Source organism: Ictidomys tridecemlineatus, chromosome 10 (genome assembly GCF_052094955.1).
Source record: "Ictidomys tridecemlineatus isolate mIctTri1 chromosome 10, mIctTri1.hap1, whole genome shotgun sequence".
NCBI classification, from domain to species: Eukaryota; Metazoa; Chordata; class Mammalia; order Rodentia; family Sciuridae; genus Ictidomys; species Ictidomys tridecemlineatus.
In genome coordinates, this window is record NC_135486.1 from 64511770 (window position 1) to 64532940 (window position 21171).

Genomic DNA, 21171 nt, shown 5'->3' on the forward strand with positions numbered 1-21171 from the left:
AATGTTGTGCATTCCCTTGGTTTGTGTCTCTGAGCCTTCAACAGTCCTGATAAATCTTAAGTTTGGTCTTTTCATCTTATCCCATATTTCTTGAAAGTTTTGCTCATGGTCTCTTAACATCTTTTCTCTATGGTCAATTTTATTTTCAAGATCATATATTTTGTCTTCATTGCCTGAAACTCTGTCTCCCAAGTTGTCTAGTCTGCTGGTGATGTTTTCTAATACATTTTTAATTTCGTCAATTGATTCCTTCATTCTAAGGATTTCTGCTTGATTTTTTTTTCCAGAATGTATCTCTCTTTATTGTAGTTATCTTTTACTTATTGTATTTTCTCTCTGATGTAACCTCTTATGTTGCCTTTACTTTGCTGATCAGTTTAACTATGCATATTCTAAACTCCTTCTCTGATATTTCTTCTACTGTGGAATCAATGGATTCTATTATTGGAGTATCTCAGTGTTTGGGGTGATTTTTTTAACTTGATTTTTATATTGTTTTTCTATGAATCTAACATTATGCATTTGTGGTAGTAGATTTCCTACCTTGTGGACTTAAATACTGTCCCTGAAGATTTCCAGTACCTCACTGTTTAGGGGGAGACAAAAAATAACAAGAACCAGTGCAAACAATATATAGCATTAAGCCATATATTGACATCTACAATGTTATGTGACACAGTAAGCAGAAGTGATATGATCAGTCATTGCCCATGCTAAAAGTAGTTACTTTACAAAAGGGTTTACACTATAAAGCAGCCAGGAAAGTGACCTTCTCTATTCTAACATTTTAGTACTCTCATTTTTAATTTTTTTTAAATTTACATGGTCTTCTTCTATTTCACCCAGAATAATAAGGTGTTAGTTGAAGAGGAAAAGGTAACTCCTAGATAAAAATGACTAGCTGGGAAGAATAAGGGCACAATATTAGGAAAAATTAAATCCACACAGGTATAAATTAAAAACCATCACTTTATCTACTACACAATAACAATTTAGTTCAAAAACAGGACTTCAGTCTTTATTTCTAGACAGAAATAAGAGACTTGCAAATGATGAGATTACATGGCATGATGAGCATGAATAATTTCCATTAATATCAAGGGCTAATATCTACCCTTCATTAACATATGAAATTCCCTCAGGAACTAATTTACTGATCTTTGCCCTCAGATATCAAGTCACTTTTGTGAAGGAAAAACTAAGGACATAGTTTAAAGCTTTATATAAAGTTAATTGGAAAGGTGTAGTAAGTGAAAATGAAAAAGGAGTTTAAAAAGATATTAAAATAACCAAAGGTTTAGTTTTTGCCCGAAGAATCCTGATTATAGATCTGTCAAATTAATTACAGTTACAGGATTATATGCTGACAAATCAGCATGAAATGCTTAACTGGAAATTCATAAAGATAGAATAATTATCTTCACTGAATCATCTCTAAAGCACCATTCCCTAAATATCTTAGCATTGTCAATATCTTGAAATGATATTGTAGTGATTAGAAAGTGGAAACGGAATGAGGCCAGGTGTAAGGTGTAAATTTAAATATGCAATCAAACTTGATTTCTCATGTTGATGTGAAACCTTCTGGAAAATGTATTTGTCCTTGAAATAAATAGTTTGTGTAGATTGCTGGGATTGAAAAATTCCAAATCTTTTTCAAAGATGCCTGAAATATTCTTTGAATATCAGAGTTTTTTAGCACAAATTATTCATGATATGATTAATAATTCATTATGACTATAAATATGATTCATTCTAAATGAATAAAGATTTTATTCTATCAGAATATTGCTTGCATTTAAGATGTTGAAAGATAGAGTTAACCAGTGATATGCTATGCCAGAGTTAGAATGCCCCAATCTAAATTCATTCCCCGATTATTTTGATGTGGCAAAACCAAATGAAAAATATTAGAAATTCATTAATTATGAGCAATGCTTTAGTTTTCACTTTATCACTATCTGTTTCTTAATATACAGACTTTTATTATCTTTTTCATAATGTTTATTATGTACGTGTACCATTTTAGACATCAGAAATCAATAGACATAACATTTAACATTTCCTTATTCTGATTTTCTCTCAGAGTGATCAAATCTTTCCATAGGAATAAGAAGATTTTTTTTCCATTTTTTTTCCTTCTAAAAAATTCTTGAAATGGAACTTGGAATATTTTTCCTTTGAATGTTTATAAATTTATGCTTTAATTATTTAAAACATATTTAAAAGCAAATGTGAATATGGCAATATAGATAATAAAAATGTATTGCTTTTACATACAGTATATATTTTATTAAACAGAAGCAAGTAAAAACTCATAAAAGAGACCATTCAGTAAGTCTGAAGTGAAAACTTGCCACAGAGTAAAATATGATCTGTCAACCAGAAGGCTCAGCCAGTAGTCCCAGGGAAACACTGTATCATCAAGTGACCTAAGGAAGGGTCCTGACAGTGTGAAAGTGATGTGCATTCAGTACAAACTGTTCAACTTTGAAGTTGACATCTCGGTCTCTTCCTGGGCTGGTGATGTTTGACTCTCTCGAGATCCTGGACAGTGACAGTCTGCAGAGGCACTCATAGGCCACTTGGTCACTAGGGTAAACAGCTCATGGTCTGCAGCATGCTGTGTTTCTGAGCTCTAATGCTTGGTAGGCTAGGCAAGTTAGATGCATTTTCAACCTTCAAATTTTCAATTCATGACAAGTGTATCAGGACATAACTCCATTGTAACTCAAAGGAGAATCAGCGTATGCCTGTGATCAGCAGAAGGTGCTGGATGTTTGCTATTGAAATGGCTCAATCTCATTTTCATTCATAATCTAACCTTAAAATGAGAATATGCCCATTGGTCACAGTTGAAGCCATTCATGAGATGTAATATATGGAAAGAACATTGGTCTGATTCCTGTTTCCAGCACTTATCATATAAATGATTCCCTGCTTTCTATTGGGGGTAGAATAGAATGGCATGTGCAAATTATTTACTGATGTCTATAGTTTTAAAATTGTTTACACTAAGATTTATTTGTAGTTGTCATGGGGAAATGAATATATTTATTAGAACAAAGGAATGAAATATTTGCATTTCATTTGGATTTCTCAAAACTGACTAAATTATGACACATTTCTATTTAGTACAGTTGAGCTAAGTGATAACAAACAACTACCAATTTCATAGGTTTATCAATGAAAAATTACAAGACGGTTATTGTTTTATCAAAGAATAATCCAGTGTAAATGGGGAGACCCTCTTTTAAGGGATACATTTTTCTTCTGACACCCCAGTCTTTATCAAAGAGCCTGCAAGATTGATGCAGAAGAGGAAGAGGACAGAGAATAGAGTATTTGGTGGGACAGACCTATGAGCATCTCCTCTGCTCACATGCCACTAGCTGGAATGTAGTCACATGACCATTCTATTTTCAGGCAGAGCTGAAGACTGACTTTTTTCAATAACAGTGAACCCATAAGGAAGGAAAAGAGAAAATATGTCTGGTAAACATAGAACCAGGTTTCATTGACGTCTGCCCTTCAGGTTGTCAAATATCTCTTTCATTCTTCTTTCCACACACAGAACACAATCAACATTTCCTAAAGGGAACCAAACCAGGCTGTCTCATTCAGAATCAGATTCTATGTGTGGCAGAGCTCTCCATCAGATACAGATGTGGCCCCCTAAATACATGGCATAGAAGCAAAACGTGAAGATCTCATTGCCCATGCCCCATCTGCTCCACAGGGTGCAGCAGGGAGAAGGTAAGTGTACCACCACTTTGCTGGTCCCAGTCTTGCTGAAATCCCCTGATCCTCTGGGGGTAGGTCTTGTAAATGGGGACATTGCTCTGATTAGACACTGGCTCGGTCCTTCAGGGAGAACTACCTCGTTTTCTTGTTTTTGTTGTTGTTGTTTGTGTTTTGTTTGACTGTGGCTCCCGGCTCTGATGTTTCAGGAGAAGGACAGGAAGAGTGAGCCTTCTTCCTTGTTAACTATCATCTTTGGCCACATATGACATGAGCATTGGAGACTAGGGATGGAAGAGATTTTGGAGCTTAATTTCTCATCTGTAAAAAGTTGGAGTCCAAGAGTTCTTTTAATTCTTAAGACTTTTAAAATTTTAAAAGTCTTAAGACTTTTAAAATTTTTCCTTTTGGTCTAGCTTTACAACTTCTTTTCAAATACTCTTCCCTGAGAAAACTTCAGGGCTTTTAATCTATTTGCTTCCCATTAGTTACATCTTGCTTTTTCCTGAACCCATATCTGTGATTGGCCTCCCTCCCTGTCCCACTCTCTGGTCTCCCTTTCCCTTTCCCTCCTCCACCTCCCCTCCATCACACCCCTGCTCTAAACCTAAAGGTGGTGACCTCACACCTATGGGGCCAAGGCAGGCATTCCTTTACCTACTTTTGGCTTCTGTCATTTATTTCAACTAAGAAGCTCTGCTGGACCTTTGCCTCTAAAGGTCTTTTAACAATCTCATCTCTTACTGTTTAAAATTCAGAAGCCATTAGCTTTCCTAACCTTTAAATATCTGCATTCTGGACTCATGAGCTCTTTCATTTCTGCTCACTATTGGCCTGACTTCTTTTCCTTATTCTTGTGGCACTTAACTAAGAGGCCCCAAGATGAAACCTGTGAGCACTCTCCCTTGCATGTTACCACAGGTGACACTCGTGCTGTTTGACAATGCCCAAAACAAATTGTGACACTTCCAGTCTCTGGTGCCATTTCTTTCGACTCACCCATCAGCTTCTCACCAGGTCCAACCACTAACCTAATGCCAGGTTGATATGATGCTGACTTGACAACAGTCTACTTGGAGTTTTTCAAATTTATGATGCTTCAAAAGTGCTGTGCATTCAGTAGAAACCCTACTGTAAATTTTTATCTCTTTTCAGGCAAGGGGTGAGCCCTCCTATGATGCTGGGCAGCTTTAGCTCCTCATCAGCCTCGTGCTCAGGAGAGTGACCCACTGACATCCTGTGATATGATGCATTGCTGAGTCAATATTCAGCAGGTTAGTTGTATCAAATGCATATTTTTGCATTAGATATTTTCAACCCACAGTGGGTTTGTTGGGATGAAATCCCATTTTAAGTTGAAGAGCATCTGTGTGAGTCTGATGCATTAATGGCTTTGTGACCTGCTTGACAATCTCTATAAATGTATAATATACATTAGTATTCAAAACATGCAGGGTTAAAGAGTCAAGGCAGGATAGAGATCCTGTGGATAGTGATGCATCACACGTGAAGACCTGTGTTTCTCAGGAAACTATAGAATGGGCAATTTTTAGTTTATTCTGGGTAATTTAAAAATTATTGTAAAAGGCTATAAGGCAATAATACAGAAAATTTACAAAAGCAAAATCCAACTACTTATAATGCCTATACACTTTTTTCATTTTTTGTCTCTTTTTTATATTTGTATATTGCCAGTTTAAATAAAAGTAAGATTGCCACTTATAGATAAATAGATAGATGTTTTCAAGCATCTAGCTTTTCACATTTGCTGCAATTCATATTGGACTTCATAATAGATTAGAAGCCCAGATGACTGATAAATGAGACTTTCAGAGCCTCAGGGACATGATGATATAGGCCAGGAGCCATTTTGGCAACTGACTGACACCCAGGTGAATGAATATTTTACAGTGAAACTGTTTTATCATCAAGACTTCTGACTTTATCAACCATGATAGAGGTTCTCTCTTTACCTGACAGATCTTCCTCGTAGCTAAATTTTGTCCTCCCATTATTTGACTTTATCTTCAATGTCACACCAAAACCAAAACGGACCTTCTCTTCTTTTTAGTGGACAAGGATTCAAATTCACTGAGAGACTTCCGTTATCATGCACCCTCTGATCAGCAGGTATCTGAGTATCCACTCTGTGATAAGCATGCTGCCTGCTGATTACGGGCCTAGATTTCCTGACAGCTCAAAGTGACTTTCATATCTCTGACCTCTCCTGTAAAATCACTACTAAGTGTGAAGCACCTGCCAGCAGTCTGTAATGATCTGCGATGCCACCTGCAATTATTTTGTCACACTTGTCACACTGGACTGTGATTGTCAGAGTAGTAAGGAAACCCGACTGAGTCAGGGGAAGAGCTCTTCCAATAAGGCAGGATGGAGATAGAATTCTAGAATTGGGAGGGACTCTCCAGAGTGTGTCTTATTATATGGTTAAAGATGCAGAGAAGCAAATCAGTCAAAGAGGCATCCTAGCTTATGAGATGTTACAGTCTGTTCTGGCTCCTATAACTAAATACCTGGGACTGGGTGGTCTGCAACAGGAAAGTCATTTATCACAGTTCTGGGGCCACAAAGTCCAAGATCCAGGTACCAGCTCATTTGGTTTCTAGGGAGGATTGGATACCCTCTTGCTAAGTCTTTACCTGCCAGAAGGGTCAGTAGGGCAAAGGGAAATGCAGGCCCCTTAAGTCCATTTGTAGGGGCACTAATCCATTTCATGATGGCAGATTGCTCATGATGTAATCATCTCCTAAAACTCTATTTAATAATACTATTACATTTGGGAATTTCAATTTGAATTTTGGAGGGAACAAACTTTCAAACTACATCAGTGGCTAAGTGTTATTACTGAGTCCCTCCCTAGCTCAGCTGCTTTCTATCACTCTCAGTAACTAACAAGTTGCTGAACTTCTGTGTGCTTTGGCTTTTCCTTTCATATGGTAGGGCTAATAAACAGCATGCATCCTGTAGGGTTTTGTGAAAATTGAATGAATTAATATTTCCAAAGTATTCAATGCCTGATGCACAGCAAATAACTTATGCATTTAAAAATTAAATAAATAAATTAGCAAATAATCTGAGGCTTGAACCAAGTCCTCAGGGAGTTTCTGGTCTTTCTTCTCCAATTACTGTAGGCCCTGAATGAGCAACCAAAATAAATAGCAAAGGAATCCCAAAGGGTGAGTGGATGAGTCATAAAGGCAAAGGTCCATGTCAGCATCCATAAGAACTGAGGGAGCCACAAGCAGGCTGACAATGACAGCATCAGATCAAGTGCCATCTTCCTGAGGCAGTGCCACCTATAACTACCTGGCCACCTTTCACTCGCACTCTCAGCAGAGTTCCCTACCCACGGAGCATCCCAGGAGGTAGTCACCTGGCCCATTCATAGCATCACATATTTCACCAGGTGGTAAGGGGAGGGGCAGAGGAAAGTGGAGCTGTTGAGGACATTACTGACACCTCTTAGAAGGCAGACAGGAGGCATGATGTACAACCTGGACGAAAAGTTTGGGATATACTAAAATAAAATAAAGCACAATGATGCATAGTTTTAGAATTTCTTAGAGCTTTTAATTTACAACCGTACATTGCAGATCTCTAAAAGAAGGGCTATATAATATAGAGTCTTTCCTGACATATCTGATCACCAAACCCTTTTTAAATGAAGCATCATGTGATATATAGAACATATTTTAGCTGTCCTGCTATAATCAGCCTATCCCCCATAAAGACAATACTTTATTTTTAAACGCATAAAATTCTATTAAAAGAGATGACTTGAATACAATGTATGCTAGATTACCACAACTAAATAATAAAGATTAATGTAAAACAATTTATACATTAATGAATGTTTGTAATATCATAATTAAGTCACACTGTGGGAGATTTTCTCGTTGTCTCCTAAACTTTAACAATTTTAATGACTATTTTATGCCAAGCCATTATTATTAAACCTAATCAAGCACCATTTTTCTTCAAAAAGTTGTAGATTATTTTATTTACTTTTTCCAGTTTATAAACCTCTACATTTTAAATGATATGCCCCTTAGCAGCAGAATTCCAAAGTCTGATTGATGTTCTAATAGTACATTTGAGAAACTTTTATCTTGTAAACAGTTTTATTTTCAAGTCTATTTGACATAATCCTGAAGGAAAACTGATGTTACTCATAGAAAAGTGAATTACTTGGAGGCAGCTTATTGAAAATTTTATTTTTAATGTAGTTTTTCTCTTCAGCTTAATTTTTCATTATCTTCTAAAGAATCAACTCTATTTCTATGGAAAATGAATGTTACAGGATTGACACATTCTTTTTATGGATTTATTTTGTACTAGTATTTTTCAATTTAGAAATTGCTTATTGTAATTTTAAAATGATAATACTGGAACATGAAAAAATAAGATTTCTTATACTTGTTGATAAGTGAGAATATAAAATATTATAGGTTTCATATAGGAGAATTTGGTAAAATTTATACAAAGATTAAGGTAAAGCTCTACATACTTTTGGCCTAATAATAGTTTATATTGGAAAAATACTTACAAGGAGATAAGTACTTAGAAGGAGATAAAAGTACTAATACTAGGAGATAAGCTAAATAGTTATAGAACATTTGTGCATTGAACATTGTCTAGTTATTGTATACTTGGGGGTACTACCTAGTTATTTAAATAATTATGCACTTTTTATATGTTTTATAAAGATATTAAACCCTCATGCTTACTGCTAAAATTGCAAGAGCAAGATGAGTTCTTATAAACAATTCACATATCCTACCACCAGCCCTACACAAAATAGCAGGAGTTAACTGAGATGGCTGAATGAAAGAATATTTTTCCTTTGTCCAGCTTTTATAACTGTCAATAAATCTGGATTATTTATGTGAGGACAACATTCATATATATTTTAAGGAAAAAAGAAAATTTGTAAATTTTCACATTCCATATCACTTTTGTAAGTAAAGTCTCTGATGGTTCACATTTGGGGTCAATGACTAGAGAAATATTTCCTTTTCACCATGCTAGACGGGCTCCTCATGCCAGGGTGGTGCTTCAGAAGCAGTGACTTTGTCATGAAATGCTTATCCACCTGTACTCTTGCATTCCTGCGACTGTGAATTGTCCCCCTGTCCCCCAGTAGGTGAATTTTATATAGGCTGGTGTGTTGTCTGCAAAATCCAACTTCAAAGGAGAGCTTTGTGATAAAGGTGGGGAGTGAATCACACTCTAAAGGCTGAAATGTTCTTCTGAGACTTGTTCTTTGTGTGTGTGTGTGTGTGTATTAATCTTTTTTTAAAAATTTTTATTGTTGGTTGTTCAAAACATTACATAGTTCTTGATATATCATATTTCACACTTTGATTCAAGTGGGTTATGAACTCCCATTTTTACCCCATATACAGATTGCAGCATCACATCGGTTACACATCCACTGATTTACATATTGCCATACTAGTGTCTGTTGTATTCTGCTACCTTTCGTATCCTCTACTATCCCCCCTCCCCTCCCCTCCCCTCCGCTCTTCTCTCTCTACCTCATCTACTGTAATTCATTTCTCCCCCTTGTTATTTTTTTCCCTTTCCCCTCACTTCCTCTTGTATGTAATTTTGTATAACCCTGAGGGTCTCCTTCCATTTCCATGCAATTTCCCTTCTCTCTCCCTTTCCTTCCCACCTCTCATCCCTGTTTAATGTTAATCTTCTTCTCATGCTCTTCCTCCCTACTCTGTTCTTAGTTACTCTCCTTATATCAAAGAAGACATTTGGCATTTGTTTTTTAGGGATTGGCTAGCTTCACTTAGCATAATCTGCTCTAATGCCATCCATATCCCTCCAAATTCTATGATTTTGTCATTTTTTAATGCAGAGTAATACTCCATTGTGTATAAATGCCACATTTTTTTTATCCATTCGTCTATTGAAGGGCATCTAGGTTGGTTCCACAGTCTTGCTATTGTGAATTGTGCTGCTGTGAACATCGATGTAGCAGTGTCCCTGTAGTATGCTCTTTTTAGGTCTTTAGGGAATAGACCAAGAAGGGGAATAGCTGGGTCAAATGGTGGTTCCATTCCCAGCTTTCCAAGAAATCTCCATACTGCTTTCCAAATTGGCCTCACCAATTTGCAGTCCCACCAGCAATGTACAAGTGTACCCTTTTCTCCACATCCTCGCCAGCACTTGTTGTCGTTTGCCTTCATAGTGGCTGCCAATCTTACTGGAGTGAGATGGTATCTTAGGGTGGTTTTGATTTGCATTTCTCTGACTGCTAGAGATGGTGAGCATTCTTTAATGTACTTGTTGATTGATTGTATGTCCTCCTCTGAGAAGTGTCTGTTCAGGTCCTTGGCCCATTTGTTGATTGGGTTATTTGTTTTCTTATTGTTTAATTTTTTGAGTTCTTTGTATACTCTGGATATTAGGGCTCTATCTGAAGTGTGAGGAGTAAAGATTTGTTCCCAGGATGTAGGCTCCCTATTTACCTCTCTTATTGTTTCTTTTGCTGAGAAAAAAACTTTTTAGTTTGAGTAAGTCCCATTTGTTGATTCTAGTTATTAACTCTTGTGCTTTGGGTGTCCTATTGAGGAATTTGGAGCCCGACCCCACAGTATGTAGATCATAGCCAACTTTTTCTTCTATCAGACGCCGTGTCTCTGATTTGATATCAAGCTCCTTGATCCATTTTGAGTTAACTTTTGTGCATGGTGAGAGAAAGGGATTCAGTTTCATTTTGTTGCATATGGATTTCCAGTTTTCCCAGCACCATTTGTTGAAGATGCTATCCTTCCTCCATTGCATGCTTTTAGCCCCTTTATCAAATATAAGATAGTTGTAATGTTGTGGATTGGTTTCTGTGTCCTCTATTCTGTGATTTGTTCTTGCTGGCCTCCTTCTCACACTTTCCTGTTAGCTTCCACATGTAGAGAGAGTGCCCTTATCATATGACATGGTATTTGACTTTAGGCAAACTGTCAATTGGTGTTTCAAAATAACTCCACATTTGCTGCTTTCTGGGTAGATGCTTCCACATCTGGATGAAACACAGATTGTATTAGACCCTAGAGAGACCTGTCCTACAGGGTGGAATTCTTTCAGTGGCCAAAGTCTTCCTATAGAAGAAAGGCTTCACAGAACAAAGGACCTGCCTGGAGCTGAGAAAGGACACTGAACAGAGATGTTTCAGTTGCAAGTGGTGCAAGGAAACCACCTCAAACAAAAATATGTACTGGCTGAGGTACTGCCTGATTCAGCTAGGAAGTCCAGTCTGGAATCACACTTCAGCTATGGTTGGCTCTGTTGACTCAAATGGCGTCACTGATGTTCTCTGACTCTGCCTATCTCTGGGCATGGGTTGCTTCTTTCTGTAGAACTCATTCTCTCACCTGGACATCTGCAGGTGGTCAAGGTGTTTACTAGTAGCCCTAGCTTAGAAAAATTCCATGAAATGGGAACTTTTTTCTAAAAGTCTGTCTGTACCAGGCTGGTTGTTATTCCTACCTTATCCACCCCTTTAAATCTATCCCCATTGCCTGGAAAATTAGATTTTTATGTTCTGTCCACTTGTCATTCTTCCATCCCATATCTGTGTAAAAGTGGGCTGAGTATGCAGAACAATGCTCATATCAAAGCTTTACATAAGAAAGAAGGGGGAGTGAATTAGTTTTTCCATGTCAAGCATTACATTATACCCAGATCTATATCTTTATATCTGCATTTCTCTCTCTCTCTCTCTCTTTCTCTCTCTCTCTCTCTCTCTCTCTCTATATATATATATATATATATATATATATATATTCTATTTCCCATATTTATTTCCTTACTACATTCATTTTAGTGACAGACAAACTCAAGCTCAGAGCATTATCTTATTTCTAGTGCAGAAATCATGAGTGAAAAAGCTTGTTTCATAGATTTTACTCTCTGTCTTCATGGTTCAAACTTTTTATCAGTGATTTTCCAGTTCACAAATTCAACAGCCATATATCATGAATATTCATATATTCATTTTTACACAGTCCTTTTTCATGATTTTTGTTTCTTTATATCCATTTGATTTCTGTATGTGCCGACTATGCCATCCCTCAGGCATCTTAAAAACAGTGGCTTCTCAACGAGGTTTCTTATGTCTTCCATTGGTCCTAATTTCATCTTCTCTCAGTAACCATTATCATGATGAATGGGCACTACTAGCAAATGTAATTTGCTAAGTTAGAAACTTGGAGTTAGTCCTGATTCCCTCCTCATTCTTAATAGCTCTATGTAATGCTTTGGCACAGCAAATCAATTCTATCTTATGAGCATCTTCAAACCCATCCTTTGCCCTCTGACCTCACTACTACTTGGATTATAGCAAGCCTGGTCTCCTGAATTTTCCCCATTTTACTGACTCTCTAGATTTTATGTAGATCTGATATATCTCTTCTCCAAGTCTAAGCCGAACCAATTTCCTTTTGCATACTATTTACTGTAAACTTGTTAGTATGGTAGCATACAAAATCTGTTGTAAGATATACCTCAGCTCTTAGTGATTACCCTTCCAATCGATGAACCCAGTGTCCTAGCCATATGCAGTTCCAAGATGCCTTATAGTCTTGTATCTCCCCGTTTTTGCATATCCTTCAGTACATCTGCTAATAAGCTTTTTTCTGTCTTCTGCATCATTACTGTGCCCTAACATTGGCTTAGATATTTTCCTTTTTAGAAATCCTTCCCTGACCTTTCAATCCCATGCTGAATTGGATCTATTGGGTTCTCTTGTATTTCAATAGTGTTCTATTCTTATTGAATCATACATTTCATCTCATGAGGATGGATTTGACACTCATTTCTCCTATTATATAGAATATTTTGGGATGGAGATTGCAGCTTTCAGCTCTGTATTTCAATAGACTAGCCAGTGTTAGGGATATGGAAGCTTTATTTCCATCAATGAAGGCATGGATGGACTAAAATTTGGAATCATTTTTAAAAACTTTATTGAGACTTAGTTCACATATCTTAGTTCATTTGGGCTGCTATGAAAAAATGCCTTAAACTGAGTATCTTAAAAACAATAAAAATGTATTTTCACAAGTTTGGTAGTTGGGAATTACAGGATCAAATTATCTGGAGATTCAGTGCCTGGGGAGGGTCCACTTCCTTGATAATGGGCATCTTCTCACTGTACTCTTACATAGCTGTAGACGTTCCCTTGGACTGATTTTATAAGGATACTGATTTCTTTCATGAAATTCTCCCTCATGATATAATCACCTCTCATTCCTGTTACTAGAGGTATCGGGTGGGGGGTCACATTTAATCTGTGGGCTCTTGTGTTCTTGCAAGAGAGGATTTCATGCAAAACATAAAACATAATAAAAGGGTAGTAAAGTTGATTAGAGGAGAAAGGAAAGACACCCTCAAGATGGAGGATGGGTTTTCTCAGAGAGAAGAGTAACATCAAGCCACTTTGTTCCCTAGTTTTATTGGAGTCTTAGGGAAGTTTGTAGAGAATCCTGCTCAGGTACCTCCTCTTATCTTTTGAACTGACAAGAGGATCACATCTGATTTTAAGTCCCTATTCTGCAGGATTTTTCCTGCAGAGAGCCTAGCAAGACCCACAGGGGGTTGAAGTGATAAACTAGAGACCAACAGACCTTGGTCTGTGTGGAATGCAGATTTTGTGGTTGGTGGCTTTGCTTTTAAGTATCATTTTTTCCTGAGTTTTAGAATCTTTGTCTATATTAAGGTCAAAAAATTCCCCTTCAGTATCCTTCTTATTGGAAAGGAGTCTTTGGACATCTATTCCTTGGCCCTGAGACTAGCACTGCATATAACAGGTTTCTTTGTCAAGAAATGTAACACATCCTATTGACTTAAGCCAGAGCAGGGTCAGATGGCCTCGGGTAAATCGGTATTTAAAATAAAACATGTGGAGGGCTGGCACATTGGCCGAGTCTATGGAATTATCACCTTCACTTTACTCCTGTTTGTCTGCTACCTATCATAAACACCAACATTTCAGTCTTAAAATTTCAACATAAAATTTTGGGGAAATATATATTTAGACCATATTATTTATATATATATATATATATATATATATTAAAGAGAGAGAATTTTTTTAATATTTATTTTTTGGTGGACACAACATCTTTATCATATTTGTATGTGGTGCTGAGGATCGAACCCAGAGACTCGCACGTGCCAGGAAAGCAGGCTACTGCTTGAGCCACATCCCCAGCCCCATATCACCCATTTACTCTTACCCATTTAAACTGTATAATTCAATCTTTCTTAATATATTCAAAAAATTGTACAATCAATTTTAGAACATTTTCATCACCCCCTGTACCCCTTTAGCAGCCATTGGCCATTTTTTGCATACCCACAAGCCCTAGGTCAGGCAGGTCATCGAGGTCAGCCCCACTAACCTATTCTCTGCCTCTATAGATTTGCCTATTGTGAACTTTCCAAATGAATGGAACCATAAATTCTGTTGTGTTTTGTAATTGGCTTCTTTCACTTAGCAAATGTTTTAAAGTCAATCTTATTGCATGTATTCGCACTTTATACATTTCATTATTTAACATTACATACAATATTATACACAAATAATATTCCATTGTGAAGATATACCACATTTTGAATATCCTTTCATCAACAATAGGCATTTGGGTTGTTTCTGCTTTTTGTTTTTCTAAACTATCATGAATAATTCTGCATATACAAGTTTGGGAGGGAACGTATGTTTTTATTTCTCTTGGGCATGTACTTTGGAATGAAATTACTGGGTCATATGATCACTCTGTGTTTGAGATTTTGAGGAATTGTCCAAACAATTTTTCAAAACAGGTGCACTATCTTACATTTTTCCCCAAGCACATGAGGGCTCCAATTTCACCCAATCCTCACCACCATTGGTTATTTTTATGATTTATTAAAATCATCTTTATGTGAAATGGCATTTTGTTATTCAATTAAATTTCTCTAATAGTTTAAGAGTTTAGCATCTTTTCATGTGCTTCTTGGCCATTTGTATATCTTTTGAGAAATTATTCAAGTTATTTGCCCAGTTTTAAATTAGCCTGTGATTTTATTATTGCGTTGGAAGAATTCTTTACATAGTAGGGATATAATCTCTTATTGAGCATATGATTTGCAAATATTTTCCTCCCATTCTTTGTATTGTCTTTTCATATTATTAATGTATTATTTTGAAAAAAAATAATTTTGATTAAGTCCAATTTATCTATTTTTTCCTTGGTTGCATATATTTTGGTATCATACCTCAGAAACTATTACCTAATCCATGATTTATGTCATTGTTTTCTTTTGAGAGTTTTATAGCTTCAGTTTTTATATTTGGATCTTTTAAATCTAGATTTTAGTTTTTAATAACACATGGTATCAGGTAGTAATCTAACTTTATTATTTTACATATATTTTTTTTCCAGCACAATTTGTTATAAGCACTATTATTTCCCCCATTGAATGTCTTGCTGAAAATCAGTTGTGGAAAACTTGAGGGCTTATTTCTAAATTCAGTTCTGTTTCATTTATCTGTGTAACTGTGTTGATATATCTCTGTTTGTCAACACCACCACATTTTCTGGATGACTGTAGTTTTATAGTAAGGCTTAAATTGTTAGAGGTGAATCCTTCAGCCTTATTAATCTTTCTAAAAAATATTTTGATTTCTGCGAATCTTTAATTTCCATATAAATTTATTATCAGTCTGTAACTTTCTGCAAATGAAATCAACTGAGTTTCTGTTAGAGTCTGTAAACAAGTCATTTTGCCAGAGGGAGTGGTTTATGAAGTAATTTCAGCGAGCCATTAAGTGTGGAGATTCCTTATTGGTTGACTGCTGTATCTAGTTTATGTTAATAAGATAAGCTGTGTGGAATGTATATATACCCCTCCTGTCCTACAATAAATGGCTCCCACTCCTGCTGCATCAATGTACACAAGTTGTTCGTCACCCCCCGGTTATTTTGCTGCAGCAGGACTGCGGCAAGTTTCCATATGGATTGTACTGGGTTCATCTGGATCTTGCTATGCAAAATTCCATTTTCATCTGAGGGAGCATTGCCACCCTTATGTTGTTAAGTCTTCCAATCCATGAACTTCCAAAGCATTTTCATTGATTTGGATCTCTAGTTTCTTTCTAGAATGCTGTATATACTCCAGAATATAAGATTTACGCTTCTTTCGTTAAATTTACTCTGAGAAATTTATTGTATTTGATATGGTTTTAAATATACTTTCTTAATCCCATGCTTGGATTATTCATTACAGATTTGTAGAAATGAAACTGAGTTGTGTATATTATATTTGTATCTTGCTAACTGGCTGACCTTCACTTATTCTAATAGATTGTTTGTGGATGGTTTCCTTGGACTTTTCTATGTATAATATGATGTCACATGTAAATAGAGGTTATTTTAATTGTCCTTCCATTTTGCCTGCCCTCTATTTACCTGCTTAATTTCTTTGGCTAAAAGTTCCATTACAACATTGAATAGAAACAATAAGGGATCTTCTTCCTGATCCCAGGGGAAAAGCATTCAGTAATTTTTCATTAGTGTGATGATCTATAAGCTTTTCCTAGGTGCCCTAATTTAAAGGTTTCTAACTTGTTAAGATTTTTTTAAATCAAGAATGTGTGCCAGATTTTATCAAATACATTTCCTGCACCTATTAAGATGAATATATGAATCTTTTCCTTTTCTATTAAAATAGTTTACTATATTAATTGATTTTTTTATGTGAAACTAACCTTGAGTTCCTTAGGGTAAATGCCAGTTGGGCATGGTTTGTACATATTGTGTATATTGCATTTACTAGTTCTTTTTTGAGGATTTTTGCATTTGTATTCATAAAAAACGCTTAGAATTTTCTTTTCTTATGATGTCTTAGGCATGTTCTAAATTGTCTAGTGGCCATCAAAGGATAATTTGTAGGTTGGGGTAGGCACTTAGAAAATTAAGTCTACCCACTATGACTGGCCCTAGGTCTACTAGTTCTACTGTCTTGGAATGAATGAGATTGGAAATTCCTGGTTTGCAGTAGAGGGAACTGGGAACTATAAACACAGGGACACCAGTCACATATGGAGAGTTCAGATAGACTATTTGCCTTGATTCCCTAGATGGTTACATTCATTTGGATCTTGCTATGCAAAATTCCATTTTTATGCTTAGTTAGATGGCATAAATATACCAGCTGTCATAGTAAAATTCAAGCTCCATCCAGAGTCAGTCAGTAGTTTTGTATTGTAGAAATTTAAACATTGTCAATTGTCTTTCCTAAAAAATTAATTATGACTTCACTTAAGTTATTTAAAAAAATTTCACAAAATTCATACAATTTTAAAACTCTGTCATATGTGCATAAAATCTGGTAAATTCTTCAGTCAGCCCCAAGGTATTTATATTGTAGATTTTCTTTCCTTATTTGGAATAAGGACATTCATATTTTCATTTACAGATCAATAAGATGAGGAAAGAGAACGAAAGAGTTTGCTATTTTTAACTTCCTATAAATGATGCTTCTAAAAAGATAAATAACCTCTTCAGTGTTAAACTCATAAGCAGAATAATTTTTCCCTCTTCAAATACTCTGATAGTGTGCCTAGCATTTATTCTCAAGTCAGAAATGGCACTCATCAGCCAAAATGTAGAATATCTTCAGTTCCTAGATCTCTCACGTGTGATTCATGACCATACTAGAAAGGATATAATCAAAAAGAAGGACAAAGTTTTCCTTATTTTCTCTTCACTTGTCTATTTCTTGGTGAATGGAGGGTTGATTGTGGACCATGGGAGGACTGGAGGGGCGGGTCAGAAGCACACTCAACTGGGAGAACATAATGGGCTGCTGGGAATGTGGGCTGCCCTCTGTCTGACCACCTCATAGGCTTTGATTAGTGGATGGTAACTAGTTAACTGAGCCAGAGGGAGTCATGATTAGCATGTATATAATGTTTGTTTTTAGCCTTAATTTTTCTAACAATTTTATTTCTGTCACTAGATAAGACCAATTTTCTTTCAAGTACTTTTACTTTTTAGAATGCATAATTCAGAGAATATAAAATGCTTATTATGACCTAATATTTCCATACTCTTGTTCAGTGTTGTTTCTCATTTAATTGAGGCTTAGCCTCCATTAATTCTTTTCTATTTCCCCTCTCTGTGGTCACCTGTCTTCTCACAAAGCTTACTTGATTCACTTCCTGGACCTCCCCTTAGTGCTGGTTGCCATTCACAGAACAGGAGAAAGTTCAAAAATGAAAGAGCCAGAGTTTGATTTCCCATTTGTTAAAAAAGCCATTAGATACTAGGTGGAGCATATCTTTCTCTACTCCTGAAATATTACTGGAATATTTCCTCTTCTCAGAGGAGCCTCTGCTATATGGTCTTTTCCTATAATTTTTCTTTCTGAACTTTTCGAGCAAAAACAAATGAAAAACTTTATGGTAGATATGTTGTGAGGGTCCTACCACTTTCATAGAGCGTAGCACAATGAATGTGCACAAGGTACTCTGCATTCTCGCCATTTGCCTGGTGAATATATATAAATATGTGCATTCTGATTAACAAGTAGCCATTAAGATGTCAGGTATTTGATAATCTCCTTCTTGACCCATGACCAGTAACACAATTTTCTCTTTTTGCTTTATCTTTACAGTATTGATTTGAGTAGAGAAGGATAGATGGGACAGAATGAGAAGAACTTTTCTAATCAGTCCCTGGGTTGACTTAGGTTTATAGAGGGTTAACTGCCTGCCAGTCACTTCTATACACAGATTACAGAACAGTGAACAAGAGAGACAAAGTTCCTTCCCTTGTGAGCTTATGTTCAAATCCAATGAGTATAATAGTTTAATAATTTCTGATATATTCAGGCTTATTTGCCTTTTTCAGTTAAAGTACAAATAAAAATTATGAATGATCCCACTTCTTGCTCATATCATTATTTTCATTTGCTTGATTTTTCTCTCTTATTTTAATCTTTTCTGTGCTATTACAGATGCATATGTTACTTTATTCCAATAATACCATAATTTAAAAAGAAATCAGTGGACATTTGGGGTTACATATTTTTGATGGACTTTACACTATTGATCTACAAATTCCTGCCTGGGATAAGGACTGTGTCCTGTTTTTTTTTTTTTTTTTTTTTTTTTTGGTATGTTTTAATGTGGGTTTCAGCCTCTATTCCAGAACACACACATGTTAAATGATGTTCCCAATAGTTTCCATGGTCATTCCCAGGCTGATGTGAAGTCCTAGTGCCAATGTGCTGGCTCATTATCTACTTTCTCTATTTTCCACTTAAGAAAACAGAATGCTAATGAGTTCAAGATTGTTATAGGGATGATTTTGAATCTGTATTTTTAGTATGGTGATATAATATATATTTATATTTCAGCATATTTTATTTTTCTTATAATTTACCATTTAATTTTTTAAAAGTTACATTAAATGGCAATAAATATGTTCATTATGTTTTTCATTTTGTGTTTTGTGCCAGTAACGTTTACAGATAAAAGGACTATTATTTTTAGGTGCTCTTACTGATTATTACTATATCCATGCAGGTGACTGAGACTAAGTTAACACATTACTTAAAGACCGTGAACACATTTACACATTTGGATTCTAAGCTGGATGAATTGATGACAATTCAGGTATTGGGCATAAAAGTTAAGCAAAAATGATGAATTTGTCTGCCAGTTTTCCAGCTGTGGGGATATATAGGTGACATTTCTTGTAGCAGTGCTATTGTAACTTGCCATAGCAAATTACAGGGTTGCTCATACCAGAGTGCCAACCTGTGGGAATTTCTACTCAGTAGAATATATTATTTCTTTTCATTTAATTTCCTTGGCTTCCATATTGGTCTTTTCCAGGCCTCATTTCCAATTTCCTCTTGTCTTAAAATATTCTTTGTGATGGGTCTGTTGCATTGAATTTATTTTTTAAAATTTAAGTATTGTATCTTACTTTAACTTGTTGTATAATTATGAACTTTCATAATTATCCAATCTCATAGTTTAGTAAGATGAATAATAAGAGACTTAACTCTGATTGGGGGAAGTATTTGATAATTTCTCATTTCTTTCTTAGGAATAGTTTGGCTTTCTGCGTAATAGGAAAATTCCACTCTGGTATCTTAAATTCCCTATTAACTGTAGCACCATTTGAACTGACCTGATCCTTTCCCTGAGTCACAAGAAGGCAACATTGTTTTTATTTCAATGCATGGAGCTATTTCTGAGTGTGCAATCAAGACTGCCAAAGATTATTTTTAAATGAGTGGTTGTTTTGGAGTTTAACAATAAAATCTAACCTCTGTTAATATTCTGACAATCTAATTAGGAAGAAATAGTCATTTTATATTACGTGGCTTTTCAAACTGCAATTTTGACTTAAATTTAGCTTCTTTTTCATTTGGTACATAAAATGAATAAAACAAATATCTAGGCTGTTAGCAATTAGGAAAATAGACTGGTAGAGTTTGGTGTTGTCTTAGTATGGGTACGTGTGTGTATGTGTGTGTGTGTGTGTGTGTGTGTGTGTGTGAGAGAGAGAGAGAGAGAGAGAGAGAGAGAGAGAGAGAGAGAGAGAGAGAGAGAGAGAGAGAGAGAAGAGAGGAGCACAGAGAAAGAAGAAAGAAAAAACCGAATCATCTCTGTCATATGTGTATGTGCAGTTTGTTTTTGAAACTGCTGGACAGAATTTATTTGTACTATTTATTTATATTATGTATCATTTATGGATTCATCAGATAATAAATATTTGGATTCTTTCTAATTTTTTTCTGTCATGAATATGCTGCTATGAACAATCACATACACATCTTTGAGAATATGTATTCTTTAATATCTCTTGGGTAATTTTCAAGGGATGGAGTTTCTTTTTTGCACAGTAAATTCATTGTTTCTATTATTCGTATTTTCTTTTTTAAATTACCGTTTTATTGTTATCCATATACATACCTTTTACCTCTTTGGTTACATTTATTCCTAAGTATTTTTGTGCTATTGTAAATGGAGTTGTTTTATTGATTTCTTTTTTCAGTTAGTTCATTATTGAAGTATAGAAATGCTATTGATTTTTGTATGCTGGCTTTGTATCCTGAAAGTTTTCTGAATACATTCACTAGTTCTAATAGTTTCTTGGTAGAATCTTTAAAGTGTTCTGTATATAAGATTATGCCATCTATAAACAGAGATAGATAATTGACATTTTTATTTGTATGCCTTTTGCTTTTTCTTTCCTTGCCTAATTGCTCTGGCTAGGATTCTTAGAATCACTTGGCATAGAAGTGGTGAGAGCAGGCATTACTTTCCTTTCTTGATTCTAGAGGAAAGCTTTTAATTTTTCCACATTAAATGTCCTGTTAACTGTGTGTATGTTATATATG

The 21171-nt window shown here is 35.5% G+C and overlaps 1 long non-coding RNA gene across 1 annotated transcript in view; it reads left to right on the forward strand.

The window, feature by feature from the left end:
• LOC120887616 (uncharacterized) overlaps nt 1-21171 on the forward strand; it is a 297980-nt gene that overhangs the window by 138493 nt on the left and 138316 nt on the right. The window contains exons 3-4 of the long non-coding RNA XR_013426640.1: nt 3575-3756; nt 4897-5015. This is a non-coding gene — a long non-coding RNA (uncharacterized LOC120887616). The remainder of the gene's footprint in view (nt 1-3574; nt 3757-4896; nt 5016-21171) is intronic.